Source organism: Cervus elaphus, chromosome 21 (genome assembly GCF_910594005.1).
Source record: "Cervus elaphus chromosome 21, mCerEla1.1, whole genome shotgun sequence".
Classification (NCBI taxonomy): Eukaryota; Metazoa; Chordata; class Mammalia; order Artiodactyla; family Cervidae; genus Cervus; species Cervus elaphus.
This window is the reverse complement of record NC_057835.1, coordinates 67,563,219-67,581,155: the sequence shown is the minus strand read 5'-3', so window position 1 is coordinate 67,581,155 and position 17,937 is coordinate 67,563,219. Positions and strand designations below refer to the sequence as shown.

At 44.2% G+C, this 17,937-nt stretch overlaps 1 protein-coding gene and 1 non-coding gene across 3 annotated transcripts in view; one reads left to right on the top strand and one right to left on the bottom strand.

The window, feature by feature from the left end:
* Window positions 1–17,937, top strand: part of MATN2 (matrilin 2) — a 163,021-nt gene that overhangs the window by 26,388 nt on the left and 118,696 nt on the right. The window lies entirely within an intron of this gene.
* LOC122679747 lies at window positions 3,514–3,620 on the bottom strand. Its single transcript, XR_006336532.1, has one exon. It is a non-coding gene; the product is annotated as a U6 spliceosomal RNA (small nuclear RNA).

Genomic DNA, 17,937 nt, shown 5'->3' with positions numbered 1-17,937 from the left:
TTAGAGAGACTTGAGTTGTATATTAATTTCTAGAGCTGCCATAACAATGTGGCACAGACTTGAACGACAGAAATTTATTTTCTCATGACTCCGGAGGCAGAAGTCCCAGATCAAGGATTGGATTCTTGGTGATGTTACTGAATGCAAATTCATTTATTGCAAGAGCGAACAAGGAGACCAGGTAGCTTATGCCCAAGAAACACTTGAACTCCCTGAAGGGTTTCAGCAAAGTGCTTTTAAAGGCCAGGTGAGGAAGGGCATCCCAGAGTCTGTGATCAGCTCATGCGTAATTCTTTTATTGGTTAATGGTAAAGTAGCAGCATGGTTAACAGTATCAATCCTTAGGTGCCAGGAGGTCTGGGGGCTGCTTGCTCATGATGATCAGATAGTTAATTTCTTCCATTTGGTGGTTTTTAGCATCTGAAAAACTCAGGAAATATGCATGAGATCCTATTCTCTGGGTACTTCAGAGAGGAGCTGGGGAAAATGGGGGAAGGGTCTGTCTCTGTGGAGTCCTGCTTGGTTAAGTGAGGCCTCTCCTCTGGGTTTGCAGACGACTGCCAGCTCCCTGTGAACTCACGTGGGCTTCCCTCTGTCCCCGTCTGTGTCCACATTGCCTCTTCTTATAAGGACACTAGTCACACTGGATTAGAGTTGGCCCTAATGGTCTCATATAACCTTTGTCACCTATTGAAAGACCTCATCTCCAGATACAGTCATATTCAGAGATACTAGACTTCGACTTACAAATTTCCCAGTTTGTGGAAGACAGTGTGTCTTCTCTGACATGTTCCTAAGTGGCCTCTCTTCCCTTTCTGATTCGCCTCACCTTCCCATTTCAGGGTGATATAACTGTTCCTGACATGTTCAAAGACTCCAGCGGTGTGGTACTTATTAGTTTACCATCGTGCGTTCCTGAGTCTTGAAAGCAGGTCGGACAAGCCCGATGGGTTGGGCAGCCAACATCTTTGGGCTGCAGATGGGAAACCAGTGCCATCTGGCCAGGATGTGAAACCAGGTCCAAGTGAGATCTTTCAAAAGCCAGGAATTAAAACCACTAACTCAGAAAAGCTTCCTTTCAGTATATCCAGAGAAGGCTGATTTATAGGGAAGGATGAAAGGAGGGTAGTGTGTGTATTTTGGCTCCTCGGAGGATGGTGAGGCCGGGAGAGGAGGAGGAGGGAGACGTTTTCGTAAGCCCGCAGCCAGCCAATGAGTAAGAACATCAAAGAGGAAGCAGGACGGCCAGACACACAAAGAGCTGATGCAGGGGGCAGGGCTGGGGGAGAAACCGGAGGGATCTGACCACCTGGGCTGGGAGCCAGGAGGGGCCTTTGGAAAGGCACGATGCAGTATGTGCAGTGAGCAACATTTGGCCATGAGAAACCCTGGGAGGATGAGCTCCAGAGGCCTTTCAAGTCAGGCTGGACCATGAAGTAAACTGCAGAGGAATCCGGTCCAAAGGGCTCAGATCTGGCCAAACCTATGAGAGGCTGCTTTCCATCTCCAGCTCTTCATTCCCCAGCCCTGACCCTGGGCCTTCTCCCAGTCTACTCCATCCATTCATTGAATAAATATGTTCTGAGAGCCCCCACCTTCCAAGCACTGCACTAAGCCTGGTGCAAAATGAAGAATTCCTACATCTTTGGGACGTGTTAATGGGACAGCCAGGGAGGTGCCCCCTCCTCCTTGGGGTCCCGTTCGCCAGTGTCCTGAGGCCGTCCTGGCTGGTTCTCCCAACCACTGAAGGTAGCCGGCTCCTTCACTCCCCTCTTCCAATCCAACTTGAATTTGCCTCCCCTCTTCTAATCAAACCTGACTTTGTCGCCAAATCGAAGAGGAATAGGCAGACCATCAATTTTACCAGCTGTTTTTCCTATACCACAATAATTTAGTTCTAATACATGATCTTCATTTAATAATTTGCCTTGTTTTTATCATTTATCATTCATTCAAGGAACATACATCAAGTATCCTGGCAAGGCACTGTTTAGATGCCAGTGATACTGCAGGGTCAGGCATGGTCATAGCTGTCTCACTCATGCTTTAGGGTTTGGTACAATTTCCTCAGTTTTCAGGCAGCATGGGTCTTTTGGGGGAAATAGGATCAGTGAGAGAAGATGCCCTCAAGAGCTAGTAAAACTTAATCATAAAACCATCTGGGCTTGATGCCCTCTGTAGAGAGGATGCATTTGACAACTCACTCAATTTTCTTGAAGAGTCATTAATCTGTTCAGGTTTTCTATTTCTTCTTGAGTCTATTTGATAATTGGTATTTTCCTTAAAAATGGTCCGGTTTGTCTGTATTTTTGAATCTGCTGGCATACAGTAGTTCACAACACTGTATTTTAACACAGGGCGTGCATTCTATTCTGTGATTTTCTTTTTTTTTTGGCTGCAATGGGTCTTTGTTGTGGTTCTTGGGCTCTGCATTGCAGCATGTGGGGCTTTCTCCAGTTGCATTGAATGGGCCTAGCTGTCTCGCGGCATATGGGAATCCCAGTTCTTCACCCAGGGATCGAGCCCATGTCCCTTGCATGGGCATTCAGATTCTTAACCATGGACCCCAGGGAAGTTCCAGGACATGCTATTCTTTAACAAAGAGTGCCCAGCATTTTTTCCCCCATAGTCCACAGAGCTCTGAGCAAAAATTCTGAAGGATCGCTGAGCCCTGGGGGACAGTTGTGCAGATGATAGGGAAGGTGTCTTCATGTACTCAGGTTTCCCTGATACTGTGTGGCATTTACACAAGAGCTTTACAGTTTTACAGAGCTCCTAATGAGCGACTCACACACACACACAAAATGCTTTCCTTACTTCCTTTTCCTCACAAAGCCCTTGAGAGATAGATTTTGTAATAATCCCCAGCTACAGATAAGAAAGCAACCCAATCAGAGATGTTAATTTATCTGTGATATTCAGATAAAGCCAGAAATCACTCCTAGATCACACCATTTTAATCAGAAGATAGTTTAGAGATCATCTCGTTAAAAAGTTTCTCACCTGGGCTCCATGGGTCTCCAAAGATCTCTTGGATAGACTTCAGCGGGTCCATAATCTGGATGGGAAAAAAAATAACATCCTTTTCCACTGACCTCTAACTGCGATGTAGCATTTCCTTCTATTATAATTGTAAACCACAAACCACTGGAGCAGCAGCAGTGCTGTCTCAGCGACAGAGATCACGGATCTGTTCACGGCACGTCACAGTCGTCAGAGATAATTTAAAGTAGTGCTTACACTCCTCACTACTTCAGACTTAGCTCATTAGGAACTCACCTTTCTACCTTGTTACTTAATGTTATTTTTAAAAGTCCATCTGTTACTCTATCCCCAGGTGTTTCTTTTCTTTTTCATATCTTGAGTCACTGTAGTTCAAATAATTGACCTCCTTTTTCATCCTTGGCATTTAAAAAATTTTTATTTGTTGTGCTAATATACACATAACATAAAATTAGCCATTTGAGTCATTTTATTTTTTTAGTAAAATGAAGTTTATTTAAACAATATTTTAAAAATAAGGAATGCTTCACGAATTTGCGTGTCATCCTTGCACAGGGGCCGTGCTAATCTTCTCTGTACCATTCCAATTTTAGTATATGTGCTGCCGAAGCGAGCACCATTTGAGTCATTTTAAAGTGTACAGTTCAGTGGCATTAAGTACATTTACATTGTTTTGCAACCATCATCACTGTCTGTTTCCAGAACATTTTGAACATTTTCATTATTCCCAAGCAGGAATTTTCTGTCCATTAAGAAATAACCCCCATCCCTCCCTCTCCATCCCTCAAGAGTTTCTTTTCTACTTTCTGTCTCTTTGTTGCCTATTCTAGATATCTTGTGTAAGTAGAATGTGGTCATATTTGTTCTTTTGTCTGACTTTTCACTTAATGTAATGTTTTTAAGGTTCATGCATGTTGTAGCATGCATCAGAACTTCATTGTTTTATGGCTGAGGAACCTTCCAGTATGTGTATATACCGCATTTTGGTTATGCTTTCACCTGTTGATGGACACTTGTGCTGTTTCCACCTTTTGGCTCCTTGAATAATGTTGCTATGAACATTGGCATACAGGTACCTATTTGAGTCTCTGCTTTCCTTTTGGTGGGGGGGGATATGTACCAAGGATGGACTTGCTGGGAAACATGGTCATTCTGTGTTTAACTTTTCTGAAGAAATGCCAGACTGTACCAGTGGTACACTTTGCACCATTTTGCATTCCCAGCAGTGCACCAAGGTTCCAAATATTTTCACATCCTCACCAATACTTGTTATTCTCCTTTTTTTTCTTTTTCCCTAATAGCCATCCTAGCGAGTGTTGCATTTCATTTTGGACTTTTAACAGCTGTGTTCTGAGAAAGCATCATGGGCTTCACTAGGCTGCCATGGAAGTCCCGGGTACAAATAAGGGTTAAGTGAGGGAGCCGGAGTCCAGAAATACTGTTCCTTGTTCAAGGTGAAGTAATTGACCAGCAGCAGCCTTGGGCTTCACACCAAGTTGTCTAGGGCTCAGGGGAGCACTTTCCCCTCCTAACACATGGGCTGTTCTCATGTAGACATTTGCCTCAGCCAGTGGTCAGACTGAGTCAGGGCTGGAACAAAGCCATCAACCAGCCAATCCCTGAAGCTGAGGCCAGCCCCAGACGCAGACGAGACGGACATAATCCCTGTCTGCAAACCACTGCGACATAAAACTGCCACACGCAACCACGGCAGCTATATCTTTATTTGTTCAACAAACATTGAGTGCCTTGTGTGAAATCAAACACCATGTTCAGTTGGAGTGTCTCGGAGGCACCCAAGGGGACATCCCTTGGAGAGGCTCAAGTGATAGTTTCATTTCCGGGTTACAGTTCAAGAGGGAAAAACAATCCTGCCTGCGTTTCCTTTCAATACAGAATGGTGTCCTGACCTGTCGTTTCCTGACCAGGAGCCTCTAGTTCTGCAGAGACAGCCTAAGATGGCTTCAGTCTCATGGCCCCATTTTCTTACTGACCTTCCAATCAGCCGTGGCTCCTGAACCTTTCCACACCTGCCACCACACTTGTCAGCGTGGTTTTACAAATAACCATAGCTAAGCTCAGTTGGTAAAGGATCTGCCTGCAATGCAGGAGAGCTGGGTTCACTCCCTGGGTTGGCAACTGGGTTCGATCCCTGGGTTGGGAAGAGCCCCTGGAGAAGGAAATGGCAACCCACTCCAGTATTCTTGCCTGGAGAGTCCTATGGACAGAGGATGCTGGTGGGCTACAGTTCATGGGGTCATAAAGAGTCGAACGTGTCTGAAGAGACTAAACCACCATCAACTTTTAATAAGTGTGAATTCTAGCTTTCCACCATGTGACCATGGGTAAGTAAGCGGAACCATTCTAACCCCAGCTGTCTCGTCTGTGAAACGGGGATGATAATCACACCTCCCTCAGAGTGGGAGTGAGGATGGCATGAGATCCTGCAGATAAAGGGCTTTGCACAAAGCCTGGCATGGAGTTAGCTTTCAATACATGCTTATTGCTGCTATTGTCACATTTTAAAGTTTATTTTTAAAAAACATTTTGTACATTGCAAAGTGGTGTTAACAGCTCCCACTCTACTGTGAGATCTTTAAAACTAGGAGCTAGGTCTTTTCATCTCTGGCTTTAAAGCATCTGGTATATTAACCTCACAATAAATATGTACTGAAGAAATGAACAAGAGATGACATTTATTAATATTATTAGTACTGTTACCTTCATTTGAGCATCTACTGATTTAAATATAAAATAGCAATTTTTTTCTTTTTCAATCTTAAATCAGATATTGATTTTAGAGAAGAATGTCTAAAAAACTGGTTACATGAGCATTTCAGAAAATATGCTTAATTAGCAAAACAGTTTAATAAAATTTTATTCTTAAAATATCCGAAGGTATACCATGAAATTCATTCATTCATACATAGAACACATTTCTGTTGAGTACCCCACAGCAAGACTGGTGTCAGTAGTGAAGTCTCTGTCATGTTGATATATGGCAGAAACCAACACAGTATGGTAAAGCAGTTATCCTCCAATTAAAAATAAATAAAGTGGAAACTTACATTACCATATGTAAAATAGATAGCCAATGGGAATTTTCTGTATGGCTCAGGAAACTCAAACAAGGGTTCTGTATCAACCTAGACGGGTGGGATGGGGAGGGAGGTTCAAAAGGGAGGGGATATACGTATACCTGTGGCTGATTCATGTTGAGGTTTGACAGAAAGCAACAAAATTCTGTAAAGCAATTATCCTTCAATTAAAAAATAAATTAATTTTAAAAATAAATAAAAAATTTAAAAAGTAGTGAAATGTCTGGATATTAGTTAGGGTGCAATTGGCATATACTAACAGTGTTTTTATTAAAAGATATTTGAATATCTTACAAAAAGTCTGGAGGTCAGTGATTCCCGGTTTGTGGCAGTGGCTCAGCTTTATCATTGAGACCAGGGTTCTTTTCAACTTTAAGCTGCCTCATCCCGGGATATTGACTTTCCTTTCTTAGGCCTCAGCCTCTATAGTCACAAGATGGCTGCTACAGCTCCAAACATCACATCCTTCCATGCTCATGGTCAAGGCAGGAAGAGAATGGGGTGGAGGAAAGAAGATTTTTTCATCCCTTTACGTACTCCTTTTATCAGAGACCAAAATCTTCAGTACCCTTTCCTTTCCTCCCCACTAGCCAAAACTGGATTGCCTGCCTATCTAACTACCTCATCTGGAGGCTGGAATAACCGTGTCTGTAAGGAATCATTCCTGACAGGGGATGGGATCACTCCTCACAGAAATCATGGTCAGTTCTTTGTTCCTTGGACTCTTAGCAAGGGAGCAGGAAGGGATTGGGAGAGAAATGAAGTTTAAGACAGCATCTGCTAGTGTGATCCAATCTACTGTGTTAAGCCATTTTCTTGAAGGTGGCAAGGAGACCGCTTCTGAATCTAGGATATTCCAGACTCACCTGGAGCGTTTAGAACAGCAATGCCAGTGTAGTGTCGCTCAGGGAAGTAACATGTGGGCCTTGGTGGGTCATTGTTAGGACTTGGGTTTTCTCTGAGAGATGGGGACTAAAGCAGTGACATGATTTCACTTTTGTTTAAAGTATCGCTCTGGCTATTGGATTGAGTACAGTCTGCATAGGGACAAAGGCAAATGCCATTTAGGAAGCTAACACCATCATCCAGGCGAGGGATGTTGGTGGAGGCGATCACCTCTGGAGTGTAATGAAGAACTAAGAAATACTTCATTTGTGGCAAGTTTCCCCAAACCCTCTTAAATGGTAGCAGTTGCTGGGAATTTATGGGTACAGCCCACAGAGTACCTACAGTTACAAGGAGGGAACATAAATGGAACGTAAACGTAAATGTAACATAATGTCATGCGGGCTGCCCCCTTCTGTAGCTGTGTGTACATTTGTTGTTCCCTGTAGATCAATTATGAAGAGTATGAATTCTAGATTCCTGGATTCAAACCCAGGTTCTACTACTTACTAACTGTGTGACCTCAGGCAAATTACTCTAACCTCTCTGAGCCTGTTTTCCCACCTGTTAAATGGGGATAACAGGTTGCTGTGTGAAGTAAGGGGTTAGTACATGTAGCATTGTATTGATATATAATGGTTGCCAATTAATATTAGCTATCATTATATATATGTATCTAGTCACTTTTGTAAAAGTCAAGGTATATCTCTATTTAATTTATTATTCTTAAAACCATAGCATGCAAGAGCTGGAAAGGAACTGAGAAATTACTTAGTCCAACCCTAGAGATCAAAGTAATTAGCCACCCTCCGTCCAGAAAATAAGAAGGTTTTGTGGCCACTGTCATCTAGCAGGTGGCAGAGTGGAGACCAGAACATGGGTCTCTGGGCTTCCAGTCCACAGAAATGCTTTCATTGCCTCGCCAGGTTGCTTCCATGCAGCCCTCAACACAGTACCAGGTAGAAATAATAATAATAACAGAAATAATTATTTGACTTTCACTTCATGCCAGGCACCATCGTAAGCACTTTACACATGCTCACTTATTTAATCTTCATGATACCCCTCTGAGATAGGTACAATCACTGTCTCTGTCTTGCAGAAGAGGAAACTGAAGGTTAGAGAAAGCAAGGAAGGACCTTGATCAGGATGGAAAATGTGCGTGGTGTGGGCCGACAAGGAGTCAGAAGGCTGCTCCAGCATTACCCCACATGGTCTTCTCCGTTTGTAAAATAAGGAGATTGAACCCAGTCTTTCAAGTCCCTTTTCAGCTTTAGAATTTGCATGTCCTCAGTGCTTTGTGATGATTAATTCTCCAAGAAATACCGTTTCAGTTCATTAAATTTGCTGTCTTATTAACTCCTCTTCATCTTAATTATCAGCTGCAAGAAAGAACTATTTGTGAAACTGCCTAGAAACCAAAGTCACCCAGTCTGTGAGGGATTCCTGAAATGTTATTTTGGGTTTCCATGGCAACCCTAACATTGGGCGGATAGCTTAACGGAGTCAACTGCAGCAGCTGGAGCCCAGCATTCGCTGGAGCACCGAGTGATGAGGAAACAAGTCGCTGGCTCAGTAGATTTCCTTTTGTGTCGACTGCCTCCGTGTACTTAGGGAGTGGAAACCTAAGCCAAGCTAAGTAAGAACGGAGGAAGTGGAGCGTCGTCTCAGAGTGGAGAGAGAAGACAAGTTTCCAAATGAAATAGTGATGAGAACAATTCAGGTGCCTGAGGAAGTCATTGTAGAGAGGTGGGGTAGGCATACAGAGGCTTCAGGGGAGGGAAGAGAGTTAGCCCCACTTCTGCAAAGCTTGAATGGACTGGGCCTTCAGGTGAGCTTCGAGAAGAGGACTGAGCATGTCCTGTTGTGTTTTTTTGTTCCAATATTTTTGGAGTTTTTATCAGGTACCCACTGTGGATGAAGGAGGCATCAAGAAGGCAGATATACTGAGGAGCTGAGGGGACAGCCGGGGCCAGTGCAGGAAGCAAAGCTCTCTTGGTATATTAAGCAGAAAGGGATTTCACACAGAGAATTAGGTGCCTGTGTAATTTTGGAAAGGTTAGAAGAGTGGAAGTTCAGGGTCATTACCTAAGAACCGTTGCTGGAATTGGGATGTTGTTGCTGCGGTAACTGCATCTGTGAAGCTGCTGGGCTGACACTAGAACACGGAGTCTGTGTTCCTACAGCCTTACTTGCCAGCAGAAACAGGCTCCACCTTCCTTCCTCCTTTATGAGTGCCATCTAGTTGATGTTACCTAATTCTCACCCAGAACCCTAGCTGCAAGGGAGTCAGGGAAATGTGTTCCCTGTGATTTTAGCTTCTGCAGTATAGAGGACTCATAAAAAGAGGTGGGAGTTCATGCTGAGTGCCAATTGTCACTCAAGCAATAGTTATTTCCTTGAAACATTGAATTAACTAGGGAAAGAAATAGAGGAAGAAGAGTTGGACACCCAACAGGGATGAGTTGGAAGGGCCCAACTGCTGACCTAAGTGTTCTGCTCCACCAGCTGAAAGGTCTTCAGCAGACTCAATCCAGGATTAGGTAACAAAGGGGCAGAAACTCAACTCCTAAAGACAAAGGAGTCGTCCTTAACATACAGATGGCTAACAAACTCATGAAAAGATGCTCAACATCGCTCATTATTAGAGAAATGCAAATCAGAACTACAATGAGACGTCACCTCACACCAGTCAGAATGGCCATTATCAAAAAGTCTACAAACAATAAATGCTGGAGAGGGTGTGAAGAAAAGGGAACACTCTTGCACTGTTGATGGGAATGTAAATTGGTACAGCCACTATGGAAGATGGTATAGAGATTCCTTAAAAATCTCAGGATCCAGCAATCCCACTCCTAGGCATATACCCTAAGGAAACCAAAATTGAAAAAGACACATGTATCTCATTGTTCATTTCTGCACTATTTACAATAGCTAGAACATGGAAGCAACTTGGATGTCCATTGACAGATGAATGGATAAAGAAGTTGTGGTGCATATACATAATAGAATATTACTCAGCTACAAAAAGGAATGTCTTTGTTCTAATGAGGTGGATGAACCTAGAACTATTATACAGAGTGAAGTAAGTCCGAAAGAGGAAGATAAATATTGTATTCTAACACGTATATACGGAATCTAGAAAAATGGTACTGAAAAGTTTATTTACAGGGCAACAGTGGAGAAACAGATATAGAGAATAGACATATGGACATGGGGAGAGGGGAGGAGAGGGTGAGATGTATGGAAAGAGTAACATGGAAACTTACATTACCACATGTAAAATAGACAGCCAACAGGAATTTGCTGTATGGCTCAGGAAACTCAAACAGGGGCTCTGTATCAACCTACAGGGGTGGGATGGGGAGGGAGATGAGAGAGAGGTTCAAAAGGGAGGGGGTATGTGTATACCTATGGCTGACTCATGTTGAGGTTTGACAGAAAACAACAAAATTCTGTAAAGCAAGTATCCTTCAATTAAAAAAAATTAATTAATTAAAAAAGAAAAAGACAAAGGAGTTGTCTTTAAATTCTCCCTAGTGCTTTCTCTATAGTATATACATAGGGGGCATCTATTTACACCTGAGACCTGGCTGGGAACTCTGGCAGGAGGGCCTTTGGGTTAGCTAGGAATGGAAAAGACTGAAGCCTGGGCTGAGTCAGAAGCCCTTAGAATGTGCCCTAAGAGAGGACGGACACGTTTGGAAGCCTTCTGTGTCTCCTTAATGGAGCCCAGACTTCTCGGCAGCGGGCACGTGTGCTCCTCCCAGTCACTGCTGTCCATCTTTAAGATGCACCGAGGGCACCCCGCCTGCATTACTCTTGCACACGGTGCCCTACTTGTTCTGGCTCCCAGGCCTTTGCTCATGCCGACCCTTGGCCTGAAACGCCCGCCCTAACTCTGCCTGACCAGCACCTGCTCAGCCTTTGATAATGGAATAAGATTGTAAGATATAATATAGTACCCATCAGCTTCTTTAGGAATCTTCCCACCCACCCTCTTGGGATCATGCTCTCCTCCAGGCTCCAACTGCACATGCTTTTTGTGAATCTTATGAAGCTGTCTTCTCTACAAGGTCGTAAACATCTCCCAGGCTGAGATTCGTTCTCGTGCTGTGTCCCTAGCACCTAGCACAGAGAGGAGGGTTCTACAGTGTATGCATAACTCAAGTAAACAGAAATGATGAAAGGAATTTTTCCTTGGCCGGTACACCCCTGCCTCTGTGTGCCTGCACCCCTCTCCTTCCAGGGAAGAACTACAAGCCTGTATTCAGCGCGGCCCCTTCCTGTGGCCCTCATCCCTCCCAGCCCGACCCGGTTTTGTTACTCACGTGTCTTTGCTCTGCGCCCGACTTCCATCTGGACTCTCAGAAAGCCGATGAGGCCATAGCTCAATGTATTAAGTTAAAATGCTCCTATGGGCCGAATGCCAGTTTTAAAAGCCGCCTACGATCTTTTTTCACTTTGAAGAGAGGCAAGATCACCTGTTTCCCTGTACTTTCTGCTCTGTCTTGTATTGGGAGATGGGCACTGTGTGTGTGTAAATAACAGTTTTAAGAGATGAGTCCTTTCTCAGTTTGAGAAAGGAGGAAACCTGGTGAGAAGGGTTTTGCTAGAGAATACCAAATCAATTCTGTATCTATTCAGTCAGCTCAAGGAATTTTAAAACTGTTGTCTATTTCAAGACTTCTTTATACCTCTTTTCTAAATTAGAAGAAAGCCTGTATTTGTAAGACACTCTGAGAGGAGATGTGAGGAGTGGTGTTTTTTGTTTTTGTTTTTTTTTTTTAGCACAACTTGAGCAAACTACTTTACCTTGCAAGGAAATTCAATTCATTGGAAATTGTTTTTTCTCCAGGGCTAAACTGGGGCAGCTTTCTTTCTGGCTCCCTTGCAAAGAAAATTGTCCAGGGTTCTGGAAACCACAGTTGTTGAACTTCATACGATGTCTCTTTTCTTTCAGCTCATGTAACAGTTACAAGAGGAGACTGGTGTGATGTGGCATGTTTTTTCTTTCTTCGTTTTTTTTCTTTTCCATTTCACTGGCTTGTTGGTGCACACTCCCCGAGGGCTTTAGAAAGCTGTGTTCCTAAAGGAATTTATGACAGTCTGCAGGGAGAATAGAAATTTGAGCTGGTGTCAGCCTAGGATCCCTCAGGGCACTGCTGGTCCATGTTTCTGGTTTATGGAGCACCATTGCTAGCCAAAGATGCAGGCTCATCCACCAGAACCTTCTTTTAAACAAAAACAAACGCATCATGACATTGGCAAGTATATTTTACATAAAAACTTCCCAGTGTGGATCTCTACAGGGACAGAATCCATCCTGCAGGGACTCTTCTTGGTTTGGGTTAAAGTGTACACAGATCAAATCTGGCAATAAGTTTCACTATGTGCCTGTGAACTTTGCTGCTGTTTATAGGTGTTGGAAAGAAGGTGATGGAATGAAAGTTGACATTCAGACCATATCTCAGTGCTTGAGAGAAACACGTGAATGGTATCAACTGGTTTTCAAAGCAGGTCTGCGTGGGCAGAAGACCACAGAAATCACCTCCGAGGATGTACACTGTTCCTTTTATCCTCAGTAATGGGCCAAGATGTAGAAATGTATTTGCTCTGTGTCTTTGCTGGATTCATGCCTCCGTGTTCATAAGTACAGTCTCTACTGACTGTTCTTTGTGGTTGAAGGTTCAGCTGTTCTGGCTAAGCACATGTTATGCTTACCGAATAATAATTCATTTTCCCTGCCTCATTCTGCAGTTATCTGTATGTGTGTGCCCCTGACTCCCTGGGCTGTGTCCCTGTAAGGCCAGGGACCGCATCATCTAAGTGTCAACAACTGCACAGCACCAGCATTGTACAGACAGACCTTGTTTTATTGTGCTTTGCTTTATTGTGCTTCACAGATACTGTGTTTTTTTGACAACCCTGCATCAGACAAGGGGTCTAACCTCCGTCTCTTATGTGAAGAGGACTTTGCACTTAGGGGAGTATGTCTTGAGTTGAGCTTTAGCTCCTGAGTCTCATTCAAGTCTTTGTCACCGGCCCTCCCATATATTTAGTCCAGTTCTGTCGCTCAGTTGTGTCCGACTCTTTGCGACCCCATTGACTGCAGCACACCAGGCTTCCCTGTCCATCACCAACTCTTGGAGCTTGCTCAAACTCATGTCCATTGAGTCGGTGATGCCATCCAACCATCTCATCCTCTGTTGTCCCCTTCTCCTCCTGCCTTCAATCTTTCCCAATATCAGGGTCTTTTCCAGTGAGTCAGTTCTCCGAATCAGGTGGCCAAAGTATTGGAACTTTAACTGCAGCATCAGTCCTTCCAATGAATATTCAGGATTGATTTCCTTTAGGATTGACTGGTTTGATCTCCTTGTGGTCCAAGGGATTCTCAAGAGTCTTCTCCAACACCACAGTTCAAAAGCATCAGTTCTTAAGTGTTCAGTTTTCTTTATAGTCCAACTTTCACATCCATACATGGCTACTGGAAAAACCATAACTTTGACTAGACAGACCTTTGTCAGCAAAGTAATGTCTCTGCTTTTTAATATGTTGTCTAGGTTTGTCATAGCTTTTCTTCCCAGGAGCAAGCGTCTTTTAATTTCATGGCTGCAGCCACCATCTGCAGTGATTTTGGAGCCCAAGAAAATAAAGTCTGTCACTGTTTCCATTGTTTCCCCATCTATTTGCCATGAGTGATAGGATCCGATGCCATGATCTTAGTAATGGTAAAGAATCCGGCTGCAATAAAGGAGACCTGGGTTTAATCCCTGGGTCAGGAAGATCCCCTGGAGAAGAGAATGGCTACCCACTCCAGTATTCTTGCCTGAAGAATCCCATGGACAGAGGACCCTGGCAGGTTACAGTCCATGTGGTTGCAGAGTCAAACACTTTCACTATCAATGTGTTAACTGGTGATTGGGAGGGTAACTTCAGTAGGCTCTTCTCTGGGCCATTTTTCTGTTCAGAAGAGACACTTCATGCTAGGTCACCTGCTGAGAAACAGTGGCTAAAAATACAGGCACTGGAATCAGACTGGCTAGGGTGTGAAATCTCTTATCCCCACCATTCATTCTCCTCATGCCAGCAGACTTGTCATTTAGCCTTTCTAAGACTCAGCACCCTCAACTGTAAGTTAGAGGTAATAATGGTGCCTATTTTGCTTTTACTGAGTCTAATCAAAAGCCAGGAGACAACTGACCTGATCTGACAATGGATCAGAACCCATGAGAGGTAGGAGGGGGGTTCAGGATGGGGGAAACACATGTGCACCCATGATTGATCCATGTCGATGTATGGCAAATATCTCCACAATATTGTAAAGTAATTGTCCTCCAATTTAAATAAATAAATTAAGGGGAAAAAAAGGAACCTACGAGAGAATACAGGATGTAAGGTTTCTATATTTACCAGGTTGCTCCTGCCTTGGAGAGGGAGGAGGGTGCTGGGGCATAGGAAGGGGTCTCTTCTGGATTCTTGCTCCCTGGTCTCTCTGATGGTCTTTCAGGCTCATATGCCCCTTGGGGTAGAGTCTTATTCACTGCACCTAAGAATCACCAGGAACAATTGTCTAAGTGCAGATTCCTGGGCCTCAGCCTCAAAGACTCTAATTCACTGGGTCTAGGGTGCTGCCCAGGATTCAGCATTTTAAATAAGCACCCCCAGGTGCTTCTGATATGATCAGGACAGGTCCCCACTGTGGACTGTGTTTATTGTACCTGCTCTGACCGGCTGCCACAGCCCACTGCGTGGAAGAGAGTCTATAACTTCTGTTTTTGCTCTCTCATACCTCCCTCCACATAGGCACATTGACAAAAAGAAGCCAGGACCAACTGAGCATCTATGTGCGTTGCACTCTGCTGGGTACCAGGGATTCATAGAAGACGCTGCATGTGGCCAGGGTCTCCATACATGAGATGCTGGGAGGAGAATGCTTAAGACGTAGGTGACCACAGGGCCAAGTCTTAAGTTGAGGAGGTACTTGAAGGAGGATGGTGTCTAAGGAACTACTGAGTTGGCCAAAAAAGTTTGTTTGAGTTTTCTATACTGTCTTATGGCAAAGCCTGAACAGACTTTTTTGGCCAGCCCAGTACAGACCATTAGATATTGCTGGGGGTTAAGGTATAGGGCAAGGCGAGGTGGGCGGGTCTAGGAGGCTCAAGAGTTTATTAGTTCACTCTCCCATGATCTTGCTGTCAGTGACCCTTAGGAGGGTGGCTGTTGGAGAAATTGCTTTGAGGAGGCAGCATCCTGGGCTGGTTTATACTGAGAACTCACAACTGCCAAACTGAGCTACTGTGACTGATGAAACTCACCAAAATATTTATTCAGAGGAAAATTCTGCTATAAAGAGGGGAAGAGTAAGGTCCATTTGTTGGGAGAGTCTCTCTTATCTCCCAGGTCAGGAAAGCCATTGCTGAGATGATGGGGCCTTAAGGTCTGGAGAGGGATCTAATGGGAGTGAGTGGAGAAAATGGCTGGCTGGGCAAATTGGTTTCGTTTTTGTAAGCCCCCCGGCCCCCCACTCCAGGCACTGGGTGGTGGGAAGGGGATGAGGGGTGTTGTGCTGAGGCTAGAATGGATTAGTGCAAGGGGAGGGGGCTGGGATTCTTGGGGTCCATGTGCGAGGCTTGGGGTTTGCTTACCTGGCTGGAGATTTTATCATGAGACTGGCTGTCAATCCGGTTGTCTCCTTTCTGTGGTTTATACCGTTGATTTTTTGAACTTTATGTTCAGGGTTTGACATTTATACCACTTAGATTTCCTCCTGTTAGTTTTGACTCATTATTCCAACCCTCAGAAATCCTTTCTGGCCCTGACTCTGTTATTCAGCTTTTTACCGATTCCTTCCAACATTGTGTGTAGTGGTGTACAGAGAACCACAAATGCCCCCAGAATTTGGAAAACGGTGTGGAAAATGTTACCAAGTGGGGAATGATTTGCTAATGAGTCTACGATATGTCTTCAATCCCATTAAGAAGTCCAGGGTGTCTCCCTAATATAATGTAATCAACTTTTCAGATCACTCCTTAGGGGTTCTTTAGGGAGATGTGAGTGGAGCGTGATTGATTTGGAGAAAGCCATGGCTCATCAACTGCATTGTAAAACGGCTGGCGTGAGGTAACTCAGCAGCTGCTGACTGACTAATAAGGGAATAAGGGAAGGGAAGAGTTGAAATATAGTCCTTCCATTTCAGCCTTTCAGCCTTGGCCAAGGACTACCGTGCCCCAGTCAAGTGCCCTAAGTACAGGGCAGTTGCAAGCTAAGTCTCACTGGGAGCAAAAATCAAAGGTGCTCCAAACTGCCTCTGAAATATCCATAAAATCACCTGTAAACCTCAGGGCTGGTCACAGTTTGCAGGCTCATGGGGACAGAACACATGAGGTAGCCACAGGGGCCACACCTCAGGCGTCCGTGAGCAGGCGCTCATTGAGTATAATGGTGGGTGTTACAAGGAAGTCTTTTCTCTCAGTCTGTTTGTCTGTCTTTGTTAAGCCCATCTAGTTCAATATACACAGACTAAATGCTTATGGGATGCAATTTCCTGAATTCCGATGTGCTATTTTATATTCTTACAATGGAGAATACATACCACTTGTACAGTCTGAGGAGACCGTTTCTTAGGACATTTCTATTTCCTTTGCCCTGACCCCATGCCTACAGCAGTCCTCCATCCCAAGTGTGTCTTTATCTAGAAGTTTCTGTGCACACCGTCTGCATAGCCACCCTTTTTATTTCTCATTGAAAAGTAGTAGGTTAGCACTAATTATCAATAATGTCTCAAAAGTACAGTTAGCTAACTTACTTTTATTCAGCTTCTTAGAAGTGAATAAAATTGAGCACTTCAGCCATTGTTGCAGAGGCCCCCAGACTCTGTAACCAGGTTGGCAAAATGATTCCATTATTTGCAGGGCAGTGTCCACGGTATCCTGAGGCCGAGTCCAGGCTGAGTGGGAGAGGACAGGGATTGATTAGTAATGTCTGCCAGGGACAAGGGCGGAAAAGGGGGCCTTGCTGAGCCTGCCTTAGAGCCTGGGTGCCCACCACACCAAAGATGGCCAGTCACACTCTCCCCCTCACTCTGAGCACTCTGTTTATCTTTTCCGTCTGCCCCTTTTATTCACTTCTATTATTATTTGTCTCTATGCCTGCTGTTCACAGTTGGGAGTCTTCCCTTCATTCTGTTCCCAGAGCCTGACACACGATAGGTCCTCACTAAATATTTGTTCAAAGATGGGCTCTACTTAAGTGTTCTACCTCACTGGTCTGGATGTGTGGAATCTGCATTTCTTCCCCACTGTGTGTGTGTGTGTATGTGTGTGTGCTCAGTCGTGTCCGACTCTGTGTGACCCCGCAGACTGTAGCCCACCAGGCTCCTCTGTCCATGGGATCATCCCAGCAAGAATACTAGAGTGGGTTGCCATTTCCTTCTCCGGGGAATCTTCCTGATCCAGGGACTCAACCTGCCTCTCCTGCATTGGCAGGTGAATTCTTTACCTCTGAGCCACCAGGGAAGCCCCTTCTTTCTCACTGGAGTCAATTAATTGCCTTGTTGAGATCCAAACTATAAATTTCCTCTGATTCTCCTGATCTATCCCATCTAGGAATAAAAACATAAATTGTAAATTTTTTTCCCCTTCTCAGTCTCCTTCTGGTTCATAATCATCAAGTTCTTCCTCCCCCTCAGGCCCCCACCCCCACTTTCTCTAATCATAAAACTGCTTTTCTCCCTTTGAAACTCTTGGTGAGCTAGTTTTTCCTCTGTCCCTTTGTGACCTTTGAATCATGTTTCATGGTGTTTCTGGTTACTCTTGGGAATTAAAGCCCTAATAAGAAGAAGAGCTTTAGCTCTTGGCTCACTGCCACTGTCTCCAACATTACTCTTATAATGTTGATTTCAATATCTTGAAATCACTCTTGGTGATTTCAATATCTACATGAATGCTCC